The 23,682-nt window shown below is 45.9% G+C and overlaps 1 long non-coding RNA gene across 1 annotated transcript; it reads right to left on the reverse strand.

Moving 5' to 3' along the window:
• Window positions 1-3,570: 3,570 nt before the first annotated feature.
• LOC103167592 lies at window positions 3,571-23,267 on the reverse strand. Its single transcript, XR_003759700.2, has 3 exons — window positions 23,221-23,267; window positions 6,046-6,155; window positions 3,571-3,714 (listed from the first exon to the last, which is right to left on the reverse strand). It is a non-coding gene; the product is annotated as an uncharacterized LOC103167592 (long non-coding RNA).
• Between the last annotated feature and the right edge of the window lie 415 nt (window positions 23,268-23,682).

Consider the following 23,682-nt stretch of genomic DNA (forward strand, 5'->3'; position numbering starts at 1 on the left):
GGCAGAGATAAAAGGGGAAAAAACCCCATTTCTGGCTCCAAATTGGCCTGGGAGGCCACCCAATTGTTAGGTGTGGCCTTGGGAATTGGAGCCTCGTACTGCTGATCTAAGACTGTTTTGATGTGCCCCATGTTGGAGGAATACGGTAAAGACTGGAAAAAGCGGGAATACCATCACTGGATCCTAGAGACACCTTCACATCAGGATCCATGGGGCAAATCCAGGGGCAAGCTTAGTGCCTCCACAAATATATCCCTTGTCCTCACAGTGCTTTTCCTGGAAATGTTTGCTTAGGGTCTAGTATTAAGATCTGTCCCTCACAAACTTAGGTCAACTTGGGCCAAATGTTATTTTTCCATCCAAAACAGTTGCTCCAAGAACAAACCTGCCCTGGGTTTCTGGCCAATAAAACTTTCAAAAGCTCAATTTTCTCGAAGATGCTGGAAACAACAATATGTAGCTTTTTTGCTGTTTGAAATTTTGAATGCATAAAGCTCTTTGAAGGCAATGAGGCTTCAGCTCTGTCTGGCCCTGAGCAATCTCACATTGTGACACTAGAAATGGCAACATTGTCTTGCGGTCCAACATCGCTGCCAACTGTGAGATGGCATTCATCAACGAGAGTGTTTTGTAGATCACCTCTTGCACACAGGGCCTTGAAAAGTGACTAAAAACATGCTCTACAAATTTATTAATGCCACAAGAAAGGAACCCAAAAGCAGAATTTCAGAACACCTATCTTAGATGAAAAATGTGTGCGTGTTCTTCCTTGTATAAGAGGATGGAAAATAATCAATGGTATTTACTGAGTAGTTATTGTGTGCAGAGCACTGTACTGAGCACTTGAGCAAGTACAATGCAACAGAATTGGAAGACAAGTTCCTTGCCCACAGTGAGCTTACAGTCTAGAGAAAAAAATTAGCATTTGAATAGGGTGCAAGACAGTTTACACAAGTTCTAACAGACTGTAAGCTGTCTCTGATCTGTAAGCTCCTTGTGGGGAGGGAATGTGTGTTGTTATATTGTACTCTCCCATGCACTTAGTTTAATGCTTTGCACACAGCACTCAATAAATACAATTGAATGAATGAATAACAGAGAGGCAGCATCACCTAATAGAAAGAGCCCAGGACTGGGAGTCAGAGGTCTGGGTTTTAATCCTGGCTCTGACACTTGTGTGCTGTGTGACCCTGGGCAAGTCACTTAACTTCACTGTGCCTCAATTTCCTCTTCTGTAAAATGAGGATCAAATACCCGTTTTCTCTCCCACAGACTGTGAGCCCCCTTTAGGAAAAGGATTCCATCTGCTACGCATACTCAGGTAATAGGGTAAGATAGAAGTGCTGAAGGGTCAGGAAGAGTCAAGAATAAGGTGGGGAAAATTGAAATTCATCAGGGGTCTCCTGGAGGATGTGATTACAGAAGGGTTCCGAAGACAGAGAGCAGTGATATGCTGGATGTGAAGTGGGAGGGAGATTCAGGCAGAAGGAAGGGTATGAGCAAGTGGCTGGGGGCAAGAGAAATGAGAACAGTGCCCAGTGAGTAGGTTCTCTGGACAGAAACAGAGCATGAGAGCTCCGGCATATTGGGAGAAGAGCAAGGAAAAGTAGGTAGGGAAAGAGATTAGTGTTCCTGAGAGCTGGTGGTCAGGGATTTCTGCTTGAGGCTGAGAGGAATGGGTTACTTTTGGAGGTTTCTGTGGAGTCAGATGTCTGGCACAGAATGTTGTTTAAGGAAACTGATCTGAGCAGCAAAGTGAAATACTGGAGAGAGGAGAGCCTGGAGGCAGAAAGGGCAGTACGGAGGCTGATGATAAATAATAACAATAATAATGGCTTGTTAAAATTAAATTTCTCACTCAGCTAAATGAAAGCTGCCTGAAACATCTGTTCTCATTAGGAGTGGCAGCAACACCTAGTAAATGCCCCACTCTGACATGGCACCTTAGTCTCTGAGGTAGATGAAGCCAATAGTAAATGGTTATAGACTCTGTTTAACCGTTGTCGATAAGTGAATTTAAAAAGTACTACAAATATTTTTATGAATGTGCATGGCTTCTTGCTTATTCTTACCACTATTAATTTTGGGAAAGCTTATAATTGTGTGCAGAGTACTGTTCTGGGATTTAGGAGAGTATAATAGGAGCATAATTTCTGCCCCCAGGGGGCTTGCAATCTAACTAGGAATAGAGTTGCACGATTCTTTACAAATGCAGTGCAAAATGAATGGGAAGTGGAAAAATGAATCGATTAGTGCTCAAACAGAATGCAAAATGGGATATATTCACAAGTGTCATTGGAGGATGTCAGGATCAAAGTGCTGGGGTAGTAGATGAGAGGATAACCTGGGAAGAAGGAAATCAATCAGAGAAAGCCTCATGGGGAGTTGGGACTCCACGAGAGCTCGGAAAACAGGAAGATCTGTGGTGTGGAGGATTTGATGCGGGGAGCATGAAGAAAGGGTTGGAGGGAGAGAGATGAAAGGGTGAGTCAATAAGGGGAGCACAGATCATGAGCTGGGAGGAGCAGGTGAAGACGCTGTTTTGTGTTTTAGTTTCATCTCTCTATGATTCTGCCACCAGCCACCTCCCTTGCTTTACTCTTACTTTGTGAGACCCTTGGGGGAGAGCAACCATGTCTAAATTCTCATCTCATTCTCACTGAAATACTGTGGACTCCGAGAAAGAGCTCCGGACAAGGAGTCAGGAGACCTGGGTTCTACTCCTGGCTGCAACACTTGCCTGCGTGACCTTGGGCAAGTCACCACTTCTCTGTGCCTCAGCTTCCTCTTCTGCAATACCTGCTTTTCCTCCTTGGATCAGAGCCCCATGTAGGATGGGAAATGTGTCAGATCTGACTGTGTCGTCATGGAGCAGTGTTTAGCACATAGTAAGTGCATAATAGCACAATTATTATTATTTGTGTACTTATTTCCCTGCACTTAGTAAGAAGCATTGTATAAAGTGGCCATTAATAAAGACTATTACTAATACTAAGAAGGATACAGCTGGTAGAGGATCTTGAAGTCAACGGGCATGAGTTTTTGCTTGAAAATAATGATGCAGATGATTGTTCATTCAGTTGCATTTATTGAGCACTTACTGTGTGCAGAGCACTGTACTAAGTGCTTGGGAGAATACAATACAAAAGTAAACAGACATATTTCCTGCCCACCATGAGCTTATAATCTAGAGGGGGGAAACAGACATCAATACAAATATATAAACGGCAGATATGTACATAAGCGCCACGGAAATGGGAGGGGAGAAGAACCAAGGGAGCAAGTCAGGGTGACGCAGAAGGCAGTGGGAGAAGAGGAAAGGAGAGACTTAGTCTGGGAAGGCCTCTGGGAGGAGATGTGCCTTCAATAAGGTTTTGAAGGGGGCTGGGGGGGGGGGGGGAGAGTCATTGTCTTTAGGAATTGAGGAAGGAAGGCATTCCAGACCAGAGGCAGGACGTGGGCTAGGGGTTGGCAGCGAGACTGAGGCAAATTGAGAAGCTTAGCATTAGAGGAGCAAAGTGTGCAGGCTGGGTGGTAGAAGGTAAAGGAGCGAGGTGAGGTAGCAGGAGGTAAGGTGGTAGAGTGCTTTAATTGTTTGATCGTATTATTTACATGTTACATGTAATATTCTCTTGTTCACTAAATTACAAACAGGAATTCGGGTTCAGTCTAAACTGGAGGTACATGCCTCTAATCTTGGTAACACTTCTTTTTCTGAAAAAAACAAAAAACAAAAAACATTTGTTTCCTTCAGGTGTTCCACAGAATGGCAAACTGTAGTTCTCATTTTAACGTTGGGATTAAGTACTGAGAAGTAGGAGAAGCAGCATGTCCTAGTGGAAAGAGGACAGACCTGAGTTCCAATCCCAGATCTGCCCATTACTTGTTGTGTGACCTTGGACAAGTCACTTAAATGCTCTGTGCCTCAGTTTCCTCAACTCTAAAATGAGGATTAAATCTTACTCCCTCCTATTTAGACAGTGTGAGCCCCAAGAGGGACAGGGACTGTGTCCAATCTATTTATTTTGTTAATGAAATGTACATCGCCTTGATTCTATTTAGTTGCCATTGTTTTTACGAGATGTTCTTCCTCTTGACTCTATTTATTGCCATTGTTCTTGTCTGTCCGTCTCCCCTGATTAGACTGTAAGCCCGTCAAACGGCAGGGACTGTATCTGTTGCCGACTTGTTCATTCCAAGCGCTTAGTACAGTGCTCTGCACATAAGCGCTCAATAAATACTATTGAATGAATGAATTTGTATCTACCCCAGTGCTTAGAACAGCGCTTGACATCTAGTAAGTGCTTAATAATACTAAAGATGATGGTATTTGTTAAGCGCTTACTATGTGCCAAGCACTATTCTAAGCACTGGGTAGATACAGGGTAATCAGGTTGTCCCATGTGGGGCTCACACTTTTAATCCCCATTTTACAGATGAGGTAATTGAGGCGCTGAGAAGTGAAGTGACTTACCCAAGGTCACACAGCAGACAAGTGGCAGAGCCGGGATTAGAACCCATGTTCTCTGACTCCCAAGCCCGTGCTCTTTCCACCAGGCCACTAAGATGCTTCTCTATATAAATACCATTAAAAAAAAAAACCACGTGGATAAAAGGGATGAAAAATTCTTGGTTGATCCTATAAAAAAACTGTTGCAGTATTGATTTATTAGCTTTTACATACATTTTACTAGCAGTAGTGGTATTAAGAGCTTGCCACAGGCAAAGCACTGGGCTACGGGCAGTTACCTTACTAACTCATTTAACCCCATATTTCCCAAAACAACAGAGTTCCTAATATCTTAGCAATTTTACAATAAAAATGTTTGCTAATCATTTGGAAAACACCTCTGGATATAAGCTCCTTTCAACCAATAAGCTCAAAGCTCTGCCTATGGGTTTCTTTCGATTATTTTACTTTCCTCACAACAATCGCTCTGTGAGGAAGTGGTGGTGGATGCTATTATCCCATCCTACAGAGAAGCAGCCTGAAAAAATCAGAGAGATGGAATGATTTCCTCAGAATGACAGCTGGTCAGCAGTACAGCCAGCTCTTAACACTCCCATCTCTGAATTCACGAATTAATATGCTCTCTTCTGATCCAGTGACTTCCAACTATTTCCTAAGGCGATATATCACTACCTATATTTTTTTAAATATTTGTGTTAAGCATTTACTGTGTTCCAGATGCTTTTCTAAGCTCTGGAATAGAAAGAAGATAATCCAGATGGACACAGGTCCTGTCTCACAGAGTTCACAGTCTTAATCCCCATTTTATAGATGAGGTAACTGGAGCCCAGAAAAGCCCATTCAATCATATTTATTAAAGGCTTACTGTGTGCAGAGCACTGTACTAAGCACTAGTGATTTACCCAAGGTCACGCAGCAGACAAGTGGCAGACCTGGGATTAGAACCCAGGTTTTTTCCTAGGTCACACTACTTCTCAAATCATGGGATTGTTTTTAATTTGAAAAAGTCAATTACATTTTGGCCCATTTTGCTTCAAATGTGTTAAATTAGACGCAGCTTTTTAGTAGAAGCAGCATGGCCTAGTGGGAAAAGCATGGGCCTGGGAGAGCACCTGGGTTCTAATTCCGGCTTCGCCGCGTATCAGCTGGATAACCATGGACAAGTCACTTCACTTCTCTGTGCCTCAATTACCTCATCTGTAAAATGGGGATTGAGACTGTGAGCACCATGTGGGACAGGGACTGTGTCCATCCCGATTATCTTGTATCTACCCCCGCATTTAGCACTGTGCCTGGACCATAGTAACCTGTTAAAAACCTTTTTTGAAAAGTTATAACAAGCATTCATAAAATGCTGGTTCTTTTCACCAGTTTTAAAATAACTATAAAATATATCCATATTCAGTCTAAGCTTTTAACTGCATTTTCTAATGTACTAAAAAATAAAAAATACTCAGTGGGAACACTCTGTAGATATATGCAGGACCTCAAAACAAACCCCCAAAAAACCCCACTGCATATTTAGGGAAATGTTGTAAACCAGTTTTATGATAAATGAAAGATTTACTGCGTACCTTGACCTTCATTCATACTTCATGGAAAATGACAGGAGATGGAATTCTCCTTAGAAATAAATCACATCAGATGACACACATGTTCATCTTACAGAAAATATAGGGGAATTCTGTAATAGAGAAAACACCCTATATGAAAAAAAAGTGACAACGAAGACCTTTTTTTTTTTAAGTTTTTAATACAATTCTAATTTGAATACATTAATAAGACATCACCTATGGAAGAAAATTGGAAGCAAAATAAATTACACGGAATAAAAAGGCATTTTTGGACTATGCTTTGATGATCTTTTTCTATCTATATACTCTTCCATTTTCAGAAATTTCACTTGAGAGGTATCATTTTCATTGGGAACTACAACTTGTTCTCATTAGCATTCACTCCACTTACAGACGTATTATATAAACATCTAATATACATGATTTTCTCCAGATAATTTTGCCAGTCTCTGTACTAGATCCATAAAAATAAGGCCTATTAAGAGAAGCTCTACATACTACCTACCATATCTTTTTTAAAAAGACATCATTAAATAATTCCTATTTTTATTTTCCCAGGATGAGATTATTTGTTTCGATGCAATGTCTATCCTATTCTTAAAGCTCTCTGGTGGAAATTATACACTGTTCCTCAGTAATTCAACTCCCAAATCCTTTTTGTCACAATGATTTTCCTTGTATCTAACTTTAGAAGCTATAAAAACAAATAATTTAAATTCATATGACAACTTCCAATATATTCTATTGAGGGATACATTTTCAAAGAGGCTCATGAGGACTTTGCTATAAATGAAGCTCAGTGGGAGATGAAATGTTGAATCACTGACCACCACTTAGAACTTAAACCTCCATAATGCTAGTGTTATCACTTAGAATTTAGAAACTCACCAACCACAGCCTAAATTCAAAATTCATTAAATTTATCCATTTCCTACAATATACAGTTTTTCTAATGGGAGCACATTACTTTTTCATTTGGAGAAAACAAATGCCCAAAGTGTCATGAAAATGAACTCACATTCAAATTTTAAGAAATGGATTCAGGCCTGACAATTCAAGAAAGTATAAACATAGAAATGTTTAAGGGCCATTTTGGCTCTACAAAACTCTGATTTTAATTTTAGAGCATTAGCCTCTGCTACCACTCTCTCGGGATTTGGGAGTGGGTTCATGGAGGGAATCACAGAGGTGCCATGGGGAAATGGGGAAACAATTTCAAAAGCTGCAATTTGGAAGGGATTGTTACTATATGAGGGTTGAAGGGATGAGAAAGAAACTGTCCAAGAATTAAAATAAAACCTACAATACTCAACCATCACATCTTAAATTCTACATTTTATTGCACAAACTTTGGGGAAGTGGTGATTACTGCAATTATAATAGTAACAGACAAGCAATGGTTCGAACACACAAGATGAAAATCGGTATGTTTTAAACAGCAGAAATATTTTTGCTTGAAAATTCAAAGCAGAAACCTGAATTCATTCATTCAATAGTATTTATTGAGCGCTTACTATGTGCAGAGCACTGTACTATGCACTTGGAATGTACAATTCGGCAACAGATAGAGACCATCCCTGCCCAACGACGGGCTCACAGTCTAAACGGGGGAGACAGACAGCAAAGGAAAACAGAACAAAACAACAGCATCAAGATAAACAGAATCAAGGAGATGTACATCTCATTAACAAAATAAATAGGGTAAGAAATAATATATACAAATGAGCACAGTGCTGAGGGGAAGGGGGAGGAGCAGAGGGTGGAGGGGAAGGGCAGGGAAGGAGGAGCAGAGGGAAAGGAGGGGCTCAGTCTGGGAAGGCCTCCTGGAGGGGGTGAGCACTCAGCTGGGCTTTGAAGAGGGGAAGAGAGTTAGTTTGGCAGATGTGAGGAGGGAGGGTGTTCCAGGACAGCGGGAGGGCGTGGCCCAGGGGTCAAAGTAAAGTGAAGTAAAATCTTGCAAAGATTAGGCTGGTCTACAGGCAGCAAACAGAAGTAGCATAGCCTAATGGATGAGCACAGGTCAAGAGTCAGAAGGATCTGGGTTCTAATCCCGGCTCCGACAATTGTCTGCTGTGTGACCTTGGGCAAGTCACTTAACATCTCTGTGCCTCAGTTACCTCATTTGTAAAATAGGGATTAAGACTGAGCCCCACGTGGGACAGGGACTGTGTCCAACCTGATTAGCTTTTATCTAGTACAGTACCTGACAGTAAGTGCTTAAACAAATACTATTAAAAAAAAACAAACAAGCAAATAATGTTCAGGGCACAATCAAGACAAAGTGGATCACATCTCTTTATGGTAAATGACCTGAGGCTATGACCAGGATTTCAGGTTACAACCAGATCATTTATCGATGCATAGCATTGTATTAAGTGCTTGGGAGTGTAGAAAAGAGTTAATAAATCCCGCTCTAATGACTTCTAGCCAATGCAGTGATTCCCTCACATGTGAGAAGGATCACTGCCTGGTGGTTAAAATGCGGGCCTGGGAGTCCAAAGGACCTGGGCTCTAATCCCAGCTCTACCACTTGTCTGCTGTGTGAACTTGGGCAAGTCACTTCCCTTCTCTGTCCCTCAATTACCTCGTCTGTAAAATGGCGATTAAGACTGTGAATCCCTTGTGGGACATGGAGTGTGTCCAATCTCTTTTCCTTGTATCTACCCCAATGGTTAGAACAGCGCTCGGCACATAGGAAATACCATAAAAACACCGTGGAAAAAAAAGATGCCAAATGGTTCGGCCGGTGTGTGGTCTCCAACTCCCAGCAGTCCTCACACACAAAACAAGGTCATCGGCCTGTTTTACGTTACCATTGCACTGCTCTGTCAATCAATCATATTTATTGAATGCTTACCGTGTGTAGAGCACTGTACTAAGCGGTTGGGAGAATGTAACATAACAGAGTTGGTAGACATGTTCCCTGACCACAAGCTTAGTCTAGAGGGGGATACAAACTTTAATATAAATAAATTACAGATAGGTACCTAAGTACATATGAGGCTGAGGTAGGGGTGAATAAAGGGTGCAAATCCAAATCAAAGGGAAAGGGAGTGAGAGATGAAGAAGTGAGGGCTTAGCCAGGGAGAAACCTCTTGGAGATATGCTTTTAATAAGGTTTTGAAGGTGGGGATAGTGATGCGTCAGCTGGATATGAAGGAGGGTGTTTCAGGCCGGAGGCAGGACATGGGTGAGAGGCCAGTGGTGAGATAGATGAGATCGGGGTACAGGGAGTAGGTTGACATTAGAGGAGCAAAGTGTACTAACTGGGTTGTAGTAGCGCGACGAGGCAGGAGGGGACAATTTCTATTTGATGCAGAGGTGGATGGGCAATCCCTGGAGGTTCTTGAGGAATGGGAAGACACAGGCTGAACAGTTCTGTAGAAAACCGATTTGGGCGGCAGAGTAAAGTATGGGCTGGAATGGGGGGAGAGAGGAGGCAGGGAGGTCAGCAAGGAGGCTGATGCAATAATTAAGGTGGGATAGAAAAAGTGTTTGGGTTAACATGGCAGCAGTGTGGAGGAAAGGGTGGATTTTAGCTATGTCGTGGAGGCTCAATCGACAAGACCTGTTTATACTGAATATGTGGGTTGAATAAGAGAGATAAGTGGAGGAAAACACCAAGGTTACGGGTTTGTGAGACCGGGAGGATGGTGGTGCCGCCTCCTGTGATGGGGAGATTTGGGTGGGAAGGTAAGCTTTGTTTTGGACAAGGCAAGTCTGAAGTGACATGGGACATCCAAGTAGAGATGTCCTGAAGCCAGGAGGAAATGTAAGACTGCACAGGAGAGAGATCAAGGCTGGAGATGTAGATTTGGGAATCATTCATTCATTCATTCATTCAATAGTATTTATTGAGCGCTTACTATGTGCAGAGCACTGTACTAAGCGCTTGGAATGAACAAGTCGGCAACAGATAGAGACAGTCTCTGCCGTTTGACAGGCTTACAGTCTGATCGGGGGAGACGGACAGACAAGAACAATGGCAATAAATAGAGTCAAGGGGAAGAACATCTCGTAAAAACAATGGCAACTAAATAGAATCAAGGCAAGGCAATCATCTGCAGGGAAGTGGTACTTGAAACCATGGGAGTGAATGAGCTCTCCAAGGAAGTGGGTGCGAATGGCCAATAGTCTTGGAAGTTTCCCCTCCACTCCTGGAAGCCAGAATAGATGATGCCAAAAGAAAATTAAATGTTGGGTTGGATACAGGCCCCTTCATTTATTGGGTCAGACAGGTCAGACATTCAAGCCCTGGAATCTTGACCTGTCGATCAATCAATGGTACTTATTAAGCTTTTATAATGTGTACAGTGCTCTACCGAGTACACTTGGGAGATTACAATAGACCTGGTAGACACGATCCCTGACCTTATGGAATTTATAACCTAGTGCAGGGGAAATTCCTGCAAAAATCTAGCTGTAGCTCTTAACGGGATATTTTGCAGCCCTAATGCTGATCCACTGGAAAGAGCACTAGAAGATCTCAGTTCTGACCCAGGCTCCGTAAGTAAGCATGCCTAATGGAACTGTGCCATCGGGCGTGAGGATTTCTGACCAAACAACTAACAGAAGATTCCGCCAAGTGGACAGGCAGAACTGGAATCCTGAAAAACAGCGGAGTGACATGGGGGTCGAACAGGACCGGATTACCACAGGGGCTCATGGGGATTCAGAAGCATCCCACCCAGCCCTTCCACCAAGCCGTTACCGCTACAAGGAAGTCCGGCCCGAGGACTGCCGTGCTTGCTTCTACCACCTCCTTCCTCCGGGCTCCTCTTAGCTCCGTTTCCCATGTCCCGCCACAGCCTACCGCCACCACCACCATCTTCCACCTCCCTGGAGCCTCTGCGGCATCTCCCAGGTTCCTGTTAGAGCTCAATAAATACAAATGAATGAATGAATTCCCACTGCCATCACGTTCTTGAACCACACTGCACGTGGCATGGGGACTGGGACTAGCGCCCAAATCGCTACAGGTTTCAAACTGCTGCTGCCTCGACCGCAGGCTTGGGAGAGCAGGCTGGGGTTGGCACCATAGCCATTATGGACTCTTAGAAAACTACTAATGCTGCCGTTCAGTGTTGGGGGCATGGGCTGGCACTGGTGCCATCAGCTGGGATCTCCTAGGCCACCTTGACTCAGAGTGTCAGAAGAGCCTCCCTTTCCCCAAGCTACTTGTGGCCACTGCCCCCACAAAAGGACCTGGAAGTCATGTTGGGGGATGGAAAGATTTCTTTTTCCACCCCCTGAAGGGTTTTGAAGCTAGGGAGGGCTGTGGTTTAGGGGTTTTGAAGGGAGGAATTACTGTCTTGGTGGAAGGTACATCGCAGTTTGGCGACGCAATCTGCCATACCACGTGACACATAACCACTCGACAATGCGTGCACCATCACGGATCACATAGGAGTCTCACGAGACCCTCAAATTCTCTGCCAAAAAAATTCCTAGATCTGGCTCCGGTGGCAAAGAGCGGGGCAGCTACTGAGGTAACTGCCTGCTGGCTTATGGCACATCGGCACAGCACTGTGGTCACTAAAGCTAAAATGAGCTTTAAATGAGTCCTATCTGAAAAAAAAAAACCCAACAAACTTGTGTTCACATCACAATGTGCTGTGTCCCTACCCGACCCTGGCTCTTAGCACTCAATACCCTAATGGGAACATAACTAGAAAGGATAAGAAAGTGCAAGTGGCACTTACCAAATTATTTTCACTAAAACCAATTCCTTGGTGCAGGTTGTTAAGTCCCTGATGCCTCAGAATTGAAGCTCATCTGTAATTCTTGTCAGGAGATTCCAGTTCCAAAAACAAAGCACTTATAAATTGCCAGAGTATATCCAAATGCATAAATAGACTATTTTTTTCCAGTTAAATCAGGCATATCAAAGGAACTGATGAAAGGTGGCTCAGCAAAGGCAATTAGATAATGTAAAAAAAAAAAAGGTAGCACACCACAGTAGTCTAAAATCAAACCTACTTTTTCAGACCCATGCCAACCCAAAATGCTTTCATTTATAGCCTAAGGAAAGGATATAATTAATCAAAATAAGATGTGCTATACTCATATGTGTTCAACTATGTCAGAACAAGTAATTTTTTAAGATCCTAAGAAAGGGTTTAACAGGATATGGGTAAAGGAATGAGTGAAGTAATCCTCTAAATAGTTCTGGACTGACTGCAGCACCTTTTATTCAAAACATGAAAACCCTAGAAACAAGGAAGTCGATCATTATGGCTCTTTAAGTCTTCTAATGAAACCACACATCTCAGAGAAGATACTTATTTTTTCCAAGGTTTCAATAAGCCAAATTTAAAGTAAATCCAAGCAATAAAAACAGTTTGACTCGAAGAAAGGATCAGGTTTAACATGCCTTTTGCCTTTAAGTGCAATAAAATGAAATATCAAAGTATTGTAGAATTTCTTAAAAGTACATAAAAATTTAGCAGACCTTAACAGACCAAGGTATCAGACCTTTAGCTCTACTTCAGGAAGTACAATTTCAGTTTCTACTTCAGTCATTTAAGGATGTATGCTCTGAGAAACCCCAAATTAATCACAACCTACTAAAAAGCCTCAAAGCCCAAAAGTGGACTGAAATACAGATACCAAAAGATGAACAATATGCCTGATTTAAGGAAGTTTTCCTAAGTATTCAATTCTAGATGTGGAAAGGTTCTCAAGCGTTGCCTGTCTCAAGCTTTGCCTGTCTCAAACGGATGTTTATTAATCAATTGTATTTATTGAGTGCTTACTGGGAGCAGAGCACTGTGCTAAGCACTTGGGAGGGTACAATATAGCAGGCACATTCCCAGCCCACAACAAGTTTAGAATCTAGAGGGGGAGACAGACATTAATATAAATAAATAAAATTGGAGATATGTTAATAAGTGCTACCGGGCTGGGAAGGGGGGGATGAATAAAGGGAAGCAGCGTGGCTCAGTGGAAAGAGCCAAGGCTTGGGAGTCGGAGGTCATGGGTTCGAATCCTGGCTCTGCCACTTGTCAGCTGTGTGATTGTGGGCAAGTCATTTAACTTCTCTGTGCCTCAGTTACCTCATCTGTAAAATGGGGACTGTTAGCCTCAGATGGGACGATCTGATTACCCTGTATCTACCCCCGTGCTTAGAATAGTGCTCTACACATAGTAAGCGCTTAACAAATACCAACATTATTAAAGGGATCAAGTCAGGGCAAAACAGAAGGGAGGAGAAGAAAAGGAAATGAGGGCTTAGTCAGGGAAGGCATAGCCCCACATGGGACAACCTGATCACCTTGTATCCCCCCCACCCAGCGCTTAGAAAGGTGCTTCACATGTAGTAAGTGCTTAACAAATGCCAAAAAATATATATATATTCCTTCAAAAAGGCTCTGAAAGGCAGGGGGTAGTGGGGAGAAATCATCTGTCAGATATAAAGAGGAACAGCATGGCGTAGTGTAGAGCACAGGCCTGGGAGTCAAAAGATCAGGGATTCTAATCCCCACTCCACTACTTTTCTGCTGTGTGGCCTTGGACAAGTCACTTCACTTCTCTGTGCCTCAGTTAGCTCATCTGTAAAATGGGGATGAAGGCTGGGAGCCCTCTGCGAGACAGGGACTGTGTCCAACTCGATTTGCTTGTACCCACCCCAGCGCTTAGTACAGTGCCTGGCACATAGTGCTCGTCCGCTCAACCTGTGCTCGTCCGCTCAACTGTATATATTTTCATTACCCTATTTATTTTAATGAGATGTACATCACCTTGATTCTATTTATTTGCTATTGTTTTAATGAGATGTTCATCCCCTTGATCCTCCCTCCTCGCAAGTGCCACCCCCTCCACCTGCGCCTCGGACCCCATTCCCTCTCACCTTCTTAAAACCATCGCCCCTGCCCTCCTCCCTTCCTTAACTTCTATTTTTAACCACTCAATCTCCAAGGGCTCCTTCCCCTCTGCCTTCAAACACGCCCACGTCTCCCCCATCCTAAAAAAACCCGCTCTTGACCCCACTTCCCCCTCCAGTTATCGTCCTATCTCCCTACTACCCTTCCTTTCCAAAATCTTAGAACGAGTCGTCTACAATCGATGCCTAGAATTCCTTAACTCCCATTCTCTCCTAGACCCCCTCCAATCTGGCGTCCGTCCCCTCCACTCTACCGAGACTGCTCTCTCTAAGGTCACCCATGACCTCCTTCTTGCCAAATCCAATGGCTCCTACTCCATTCTGATCCTCCTTGACCTCTCTGCTGCCTTTGACACTGTCGACCATCCCCTCCTCCTCCGTACCTTATCTCACCTTGGCTTCACGGACTCTGTCCTCTCCTGGTTCTCCTCTTACCTCTCTGGCCGATCATTCTCGGTCTCCTACGCTGGAGCCTCCTCCCCCTCCCATCCTTTAACTGTTGGAGTTCCTCAAGGGTCAGTTCTTGGCCCTCTTCTGTTCTCCATTTACACTCACTCCCTCGGTGAACTCATTCGCTCTCACGGCTTTGACTACCATCTCTACGCAGATGACACGCAGATCTACATCTCCGCCCCTGTCCTCTCCCCCTCCCTTCGGGCTCGCATCTCCTCCTGCCTCCGGGACGTCTCCACCTGGATGTCTGCCCGCCACCTAAAACTCAACATGAGCAAGACTGAGCTCCTCATCTTCCCTCCCAAGCCCGGTCCGCTCCCAGACTTCTCCGTCACCGTGGATGGCACGACCATCCTTCCCGTCCCGCAGGCCCGCAATCTCGGTGTCATCCTTGACTCGTCCCTCTCGTTCACCCCACACATCCTATCCGTTACCGAGACCTGCCGGTTTCACCTCTACAATATCGCCAAGATCCGCCCTTTCCTCTCCACCCAAACGGCTACCTTACTATTACGGGCTCTCGTTATATCCCGGCTAGACTACTGTGTCAGCCTTCTCTCTGACCTCCCTTCCTCCTCTCTCGCCCCGCTCCGGTCTATTCTTCACTCCGCTGCCCGGCTCATCTTCCTGCAGAAACGATCTGGGCATGTCACTCCCCTTCTTAAACAACTCCAGTGGTTGCCTATCGACCTCCGCTCCAAACAAAAACTCCTCACTCTAGGCTTCAAGGCTCTCCATCACCTTGCCCCTTCCTACCTCTCCTCCCTTCTCTCTTTCTACCGCCCACCCCGCACGCTCCGCTCCTCTGCCGCCCACCTCCTCGCCGTCCCTCGGTCTCGCCTATCCCGCCGTCGACCCCTGGGTCACGTCCTCCCGCGGTCCTGGAACGCCCTCCCTCCTCACCTCCGCCAAACTGATTCTCTTTCCCTCTTCAAAACCTTACTTAAAAATCACCTCCTCCAAGAGGCCTTCCCAGACTGAGCTCCTCTTCCCCCTCTACTCCCTCTGCCATCCCCCCTTTACCTCTCCGCAGCTAAAGCCTCATTTTCCCCTTTTCCCTCCGCTCCTCCACCTCTCCCTTCCCATCCCCACAGCACTGTACCCGTCCGCTCAACTGTATATATTTTCGTTACCCTATTTATTTTGTTAATGAATTGTACATCGCCTCGATTCTATTTAGTTGCCATTGTTTTTACGAGATGTTCTTCCCCTTGACGCTGTTTAGTGCCATTGTTCTAGTCTGTCCGTCTCCCCCGATTAGACTGTAAGCCCGTCAAACGGCAGGGACTGTCTATCTGTTGCCGACTTGTTCATCCCAAGCGCTTAGTACAGTGCTCTGCACATAGTAAGCGCTCAATAAATACTATTGAATGAATGAATGAATGAATATTTATTGCTATTGTTTTTGTCTGTCTCCCCTAATTAGACTGTAAGCCCATCTAAGGGCAGGGATTGTCTCTGTTACCGATTTGTACATTCCAAGCGCTTAGTACAGTATTCTGCACATAGTAAGTGCTCAATAAATACTACTGAATACTATTGAATGAATAAGCACTTAACGGGAACCCTAAATATTATTATAAAGAGGGAGGGTGTTCCAGGCCAGAGGCAGGACGTGGGCCAGAGGTCGGCAGCAAGATAGATGAGATCAACGTACAGTGTGCGGGTTGGCACGAGAGCAGTAAAGTATGCGGGCTAGGCAGGGTGGTAGAAGATGGCTGTCAAGGAGAGAAGAAGGGCAGGGGCAAGAGTTTTGATAAGGCGCAAAGGGACAGGGTTGGATGTGCAGGTGGAGAGGGTGGTTCTTGAAAGAAGACAGGGGATCTCCTTCTGAAATACTGCCGGGAAAGATGGGAGAGTTGAAGTAGGGGCAGGGAATATTTAAGGGTGATCATGCCTGACAACTTCGATTTTCTTAATGAAGTCAGGAGCCAGGCCATTAGGGGCAAGAGATGGGGGAGGCGGAAGGAGAGGAGGTTTGAGGAGGGAGTCAGACATCTGAAACGACTGGTGAGATCGACGGGCATGGATGTCAACAAGAATGGAGAGAGAATTTTGCAGGGCAGAGGAGAGGACAGAGGCTTAAGAATGTAAGGATAAACTTGCAGTGGATGAAGTAAGGCTTGGTATCTATATTTCCGGCAGCAGCGCTCTGCGGCTCATGCACAGAGTGAAGGAAGTGGACTGAGGAGATGAACCGGGACTGTGGGTTAGTGGTTGTGAGATTGACAAAGGGATGGGGAGCAAGTGAGTTCAGCAGAGATGGTGGTGTTGAGAGCAACAATTTGCTCATCAAGATAGCTTGGCTATGGAGGCTAAATGGGGCATGATGAGTTGAGAAAATTGGATGGGGTCAAAAGATCGGAGGTCTCTGTGGGGGAACAAGACAGATTTGGGGGGTGGAGGTGGGTGGGAGAGAAGGCAGCATGGTCTAGTGGCAAGAGCATGGGCTTAGGAATCAATAATAATAATAATAATGTTGGTATTCGTTAAGCGCTTACTATGTGCCGAGCACTGTTCTAAGCGCTGGGGTAGACACAGGGGAATCAGACTGTCCCACATGGGGCTCACAGTCAATCCCCATTTTACAGATGAGATAACTGAGGCACCGAGAAGTTAAGTGACTTGCCCAAAGTCACCCAGCTGACAAGTGACCGAGCAGGGATTCGAACCCATGATCTCTGACTCCAAAGCCCGGGCTCTTTCCACTGAGCCACGCTGCTTGGGCTCCGCCGTGTAAGGTGGAGAGGCGGGAGAAGAAAAAGAAGGAAGCAGAAAAACAACCTATGGAAGAGAAAAAGGCACAACTAGCTTAGTCCTACATTGGTCTGATATTTTCAGCCAATGCATGAAGGGGTAGGTGTGGACGCAACAGAGTGTGTCTGTTCTGAGGCAAACAGGGAAGGAACAAGAGATCCAAGTTGGACTCACTTAAAAAAAAAAAGGGGGGGGGGGGGGGGAGAAACAACAGCACATGTTAAGCTCCCTGTAGGCAGGGAACCTGTCTAGCAACTCTGTTATATGTACTCTGCCAAGTGCTTACTACAGTGCTTTGCACACAGTAAGTGTCCAGTAAATACAATTGATGGTCACCCCATAACTGGGGGGGGCCCAGCGGCATGAGCTGGACTCAGGCCAGGTTGAGCCAGTCTTTAGACCTAAAATTTCAATCTCTGCAGACCTTTAGTTAAAACAAGGTCTATTCTACACAGAAAGAGCCAACTGAGCAAATACTTGTTAGTTTATTTTAAAAGGGTGCTACATTACTATTAAATTATATTCCATATAATAAAAAGCCATTTGTTTTAGCTCACTGCTTTTTATGTGGCCATCAAAATTACTCATGAGGAAATAACTAAATATGATGATTTTAAAAAGATTCACAATATCTAGGAACACAAAGAAACGTGAGAAATATATACAAATTTAATAAGAATGGAAGGTCAGGAGAAATATTTAGTTTTACAACAATGCCATGGGGGGAAAAAAAGTGACCCCCTTCACCCTTTAATCAAACCTTAGTAGAATTTCAAGCACCCTCAAAAGCAACGTCGCCTAATTTCTGTGCCAAGAAATGTTTGTTTCTGAGTGATCTTCTACATCAAACAAAGGGTGTCAGCCTCAACTCTTGTCTCTGAGCCCGTAGATGGATAGGAGTGTCTGTTGCTGAAGTGTACTCTCCAAGCGCTTAGTACAGTGCTCTGCACAGAGTAAGTGCTCAATAAATACGACTGAATGAACTTCACTGCCCATTAGTCAAGTGAGCATTAGCTCCTCCTCTAGACTGTAAACTTGTGGGCGGGGATCACGTCTACCACCAACGTGGCTCAGTGGAAAGAGGCTGGGCTTGGGAGCCAGTGGTCATGGGTTCGAATCCCAGATCTGCCTCTTGTCAGCTTTGTGACTGTGGGCAAGTCACTTAACATCTGTGCCTCAGTTCCCTCATCTGTAAAATGGGGATTAACTGTGAGCCTCATGTGGGACAACCTGATTACGCTATATCTATCCCAGCGCTTAGAACAGTGTTCTGCACATAGTAAGCGCTTAACAAATGCCAACATTATTATCTCATGGTACCCTCCCAAGTGCTTTTATTATTAATAATAATAATGGTATCTGCTAAGCATTTACTATGTGCCAGGCACTGTACTAAACACTGAGGTGACTACAAGCAAGTAGGGTTGGACACAGTTCCCATCCCATGTGGAGCTCACAGTCTCGATCCCCATTTTACAGATGAGGTTACTGAGGCACAGAGCAGTGAGGCGGATTGCCCGAGGTCACACAGCAGACAAGTGGGGCTCGGCACACAGTAATGCACCCAATACGTACCACTGCATGACTGACTACAATGACACCGGCCCTGCAGTCCGGAACCTAGAAGTGAGCGCTTAGTACAGTGCTCTGCATTCAGCAAGCGCTCAATAAATAGAACTGAACGAAAGAACATCACAGAGTTGAGAGCCAGAGGGAAGCAGGCTTCGGCTTTTCCGTGAATTCCTCAACTGAACAGCCCAGGAAGGTGCCGAGAATATATTACCAGCTAAGGCTTACCTACATTAGATTAGACTGAGAAAATGATGCTGGAGGCTAGGATTCCGATTCTCGTGCGCCGAAGGAAACGTTATTTATCCCAGATTAAGCCCCCTTTTTCCTCTGCTCCCCCTCCCCATCGCCCCGACTCGTTCCCTTTGCTCTCCGCCCCACAGCACTTGTTTATTTATAAATACACACACACTTACTGTAATTCTATTAATTTTTATTAATGGTGTGCACATATCTCCAATTCTCTTTATAATGATGCTACTGATGCTCAGAAGCAGCGTGGCTCAGTGGAAAGAGCACGGGCTTTGGAGACAGAGGTCATGGGTTCGAATCCCGGCTCAGCCACTTAGCTGACTTTGGGCAAATCACTTAACTTCTCGGTGCCTCAGTTACCTCATCTGTAAAATGGGGATGAAGACTGTGAGCCCCACGTGGGACAACCTGATTCCCCTGTGTCTACCCCAGCGCTTAGAACAGTGCACGGCACATAGTAAGCGCTTAACAAAAAATTATTATTATCATCATTTACTTGTTTTGATGTTGTCTCCCGCCTGCTAGATTGTGAGCATGTTGTGGGCAGGGACTGTCTCTGTTGCTGAACTGTACTTCGCAAGTGCTTAGTACAGTGCCTTGCACACATTAAGCACTCAAATTGAACGGATGTACACTTTAAAATCTTTTTTATGGCATTATGTGAAGCATTATTATTGTGAAGCAGCATGGCTTAGGGGAAAGAGCCCGGGCTTGGGAGTCAGAGGACGTGGGCTCTAATCCCGGCTCCACTGCTTGCTTGCTGTGTGACCTTGGGCAAGTCACTTCACTTCTCTGTGCCTCGGTTCCCTCAGCTATAAAATGGGAATGAAGACTGTGGGCCCCACAGGGGACAACTTAATGACCTTGCATCAACCCCAGCGCTTAGAAGAGTGCTTGGCACATAGTAAGCGCTTAACAAATACCATCATTATTATTAAGCGCTCATTAAATACAACATAAACGAACGCTAAGGACCAGGGGGTCCCAGTAGCTAGACTTCTTTGGGCTGGTTCAGACTGGGTTGCCGAAGGCCCAGAGGATGTTGGGAGCGTGGCCGGGAGGCAGCGTGGCTCAGTGGCAAGAGCCCGGGCTTGGGATTCATTCACTCGTATGTACTGAGCGCTTACTGTGCACAGAGCACTGTCCTAGTCAGATTCTGGGCAAATCACTTCACTTCCCCGGGCCTCAGTTCCCTCATCCGTCAGATGGGAATGAAGACCGTGAGCCCCATGGGGGACAACCTGGTGACCTTGTATCAACCCCTGTGCTTGGAACAGTGGAACAGTGCTCGAGAAGCAGCGTGGCTCAGTGGAAAGAGCACGGGCTTTGGAGTCAGGGCTCATGAGTTCGAATCCCAGCTCTGCCACTTGTCGGCTGTGTGACTGTGGGCAAGTCACTTAACTTCTCTGTGCCTCAGTTCCCTCATCTGTAAAATGGGGATTAAGACTGTGAGCCCCACGTGGGACAACCTGATTCCCCTATGTCTACCCCAGTGCTTAGAACAGTGCTCGGCACATAGTAAGCGCTTAACAAATACCAACAAATACCAACAGTGCTTGGCACATAGTAAGCGCTTCACAAATACCATCATTAAGTGCTCATTAAATACGACAGAATGAACAAACGCTAAGGATCAGGGAGTCCCAGTACCTAGACTTCTTTGGGCTGGTTCAGACTGGGCCGCCGAGGCCCCAGGGGATGCTGGGCGCGTGGCTCAATGGCAAGAGCCCGGGCTTGGGAGTCTTTCATTTATTGTCTCTATCTGTAGCCGAATTGTCCATTCCAAGCGCTTAGTGCAGTGCTCTGCACATAAAAGCGCTCAGTAAATACTACTGAATGAATTTATTGAGCGCTTTCTAGATGCAGAGCACTGTCTTAGTCAGACTCTGGGCAAGTAAGCCCATCAATGGGCAGGGACTGTCTCTATCTGTTGCTGAATTGTCCATTCCAAGCGCTTGGTACAGTGCTCTGCACACAGTAAGCGCTCAATAAATTTGATTGAATTAATTTATTGAGCACTTACTATGCGCAGAGCACTGTCCTAGGCAGACTTTGGGCAAGTCACTTGGCTCAGTGGAAAGAGCCCGGCTTGGGAGTCAGAAGTCATGGGTTCAAATCCCAGTTCTGCCACTTGTCAGCTGTGTGACTGTGGGTGAGTCACTTCATTTCTCTGGGCCTCAGTTCCCTCCTCTGTAAAATGGGGATTAACTGTGAGCCTCACCTGGGACAACCTAATTACCTTGTCTCTCCCCCAGCGCTGAGACCAGTGCTCTGCACATAGTAAGCGCTTAACAAATCCCAACATTATTCTATGTGCCTCAGTGACCTCATCTGTAAAATGGGGGTGAAGACTGTGAGCCTCATGTGGGACAACCTGATGACCCTGTCTCTCCCCCAGCACTTAGACCAGTGCTCTGCACATAGTAAGCACTTAAATACCAACATTATCTGTGCCTCAGTGACCTCATCTGTAAAATGGGGATTAACTGTGCGCCTCATATGGGACCACCTGATGATCCTGTCTGTCCCCCAGCGCTTAGACCAGTGCTCTGCACATAGTAAGCGCTTAACAAATCCCAACATTATTATTCTCTGTGCCTCAGTGACCTCATCTGTAAAATGGGGATGAAGACTGTGAGCCTCACGTGGGACAACCTGATGATCCTGTATCTCCCCCAGCGCTTAGAACAGTGCACGTAGTAAGCGCTTAAATACCAACATTATTATTAGTATCACTAGTAGTAGGCACTCAATAAATACGAATGAATGAATGAACATTTCTGTGCCTCAGTTCCCTCATCTGTAAAATGGGGATTAACTGTGCGCCTCAAGTGGGACCACCTGATGACCCTGTCTCTCCCCCAGCGCTTAGACCAGTGCTCTGCACATAGTAAGCGCTTAACAAATCCCAACATTATTATTCTCTGGGCCTCAGTGACCTCATCTGCCAAATGGGGATGAAGACTGTGAGCCTCATGTGGGACAACCTGATGACCCTGTCTCTCCCCCAGCGCTTAGAACAGTGCTCTGCACAGAGTAAGCGCTTAACAAATACTAACATTATTATTATTATCCTGCCCCTCTGCCACCTGCCAGCTGTGTGACTGTGGGCAAGTCACTCTGCTTCTCTGGGCCTCAATTCCCTCATCTGGAAAATGGGGATGAAGACTGGGAGCCTCACGTGGGACCACCTGATGACCCTGCATCTCCCCCAGCGCTTAGACCAGTGCTCTGCACATAGTAAGCGCTTAACAAATCCCAACATTATTATTCTCTGGGCCTCAGTGACTTCATCTGTCAAATGGGGATGAAGACTGTGAGCCCCACATGAGACAACCTGATTCCCCTCTATCTCCTCCAGTGCTCAGAACAGTGCTCTGCACAGAGTAAGCACTTAACAAATACTAACATTATTGTTATTATCCCGCCCCTCCGCCATCTGCCAGCTGTGTGACTGTGGGCAAGTCACTCTGCTTCTCTGGGCCTCAGTTCCCTCATCTGTCAAATGGGGATTAACTGGGCATCTCAGGTGGGACAACCTGATTCCCCTGTCTCTCCCCCAGCGCTTAGACCAGTGCTCTGCACAGAGTAAGCGCTTAACAAATATCATTATTATTATCATCCCACCCCTCCGCCACCTGCCAGCTGTGTGACTGTGGGCAAGTCACTCTGCTTCTCTAGGCCTCAGTTCCCTCATCTGCAAAATGGGGATGAAGACTGGGAGCCTCACGTGGGACCACCTGATGACCCTGCATCTCCCCCAGCGCTTAGACCAATGCTCTGCACAGAGTAAACGCTTAACAAATACCAACATCACTATTATTATTACCCCGCCCCTCCGCCACCTGCCAGCTGTGTGACTGTGGGCAAGTCACTTCACATCTCTGGGCCTCAGTTCCCTCAACTGTCAAATGGGGATGAAAACCGGGAGCCCCACCTGATCGCCCTGTATCCCCCCCCCCCAGCGCTGGGAACAGTGCGCTGGGCACATAGTAAGCGCTTAACACATACCCTCCCCCTCCTCATTTGGGCCGCCCGGGGCTGGAGAAGGAGAAGCCAACGGTTCAGGCGGGCGCCGCCTCACCTTGGCCTGCTCCTCCTCCTCCTCCTCCCCGCAGCAGCGCGGAGGGGCTGGGCACAGAGTAGGCGCTCCATAAATACAACGGAAAGCATAAGCGTGGGCTACTGGAGCGACGGCCGGTCCTTGCGGGGTCGTCAGCGAGGCCGCCCCGCCCTCTGGGGGCCCCGGGGGAGGCTCTTACCTGCCCCGGCCCGCGCCGCTGCCGCCGCCATTTTCTCTCCGGACCGGAAGTGACGGCCAGGGCCGCCCTCCTCCTCCTTCTTCTCCTCAGCCCAATTTCACCTCACCTGATCCCCCTCCTTAACAATAATAATCGTAGTGCTGGTATTTGTTAAGCGCTTACTCTGTGCCGAGCACTGGTCTAAGTGCTGGGGGAGAGACAGGTCATCAGGTTGTCCCACGTGAGGCACACAGTTAACCCCCATTTGACAGATGAGGGAACTGAGGCAATAATGATGTTGGTATTTGTTAAGCGCTTACTCTGTGCCAAGCACTGGTCTAAGTGCTGGGGGAGAGACAGGGTCATCAGGTGGTCCCACATAAGGCACACAGTTAATCCCCATTTTATAGATGAGGGAACTGAGGCAATAATAATGTTGGTATTTGTTAAGCGCTTACTCTGTGCTGAGCACTGGTCTAAGTG

The sequence above is a fragment of the Ornithorhynchus anatinus genome, chromosome 5 (assembly GCF_004115215.2).
Source record: "Ornithorhynchus anatinus isolate Pmale09 chromosome 5, mOrnAna1.pri.v4, whole genome shotgun sequence".
In the NCBI taxonomy this organism is placed as follows: domain Eukaryota; kingdom Metazoa; phylum Chordata; class Mammalia; order Monotremata; family Ornithorhynchidae; genus Ornithorhynchus; species Ornithorhynchus anatinus.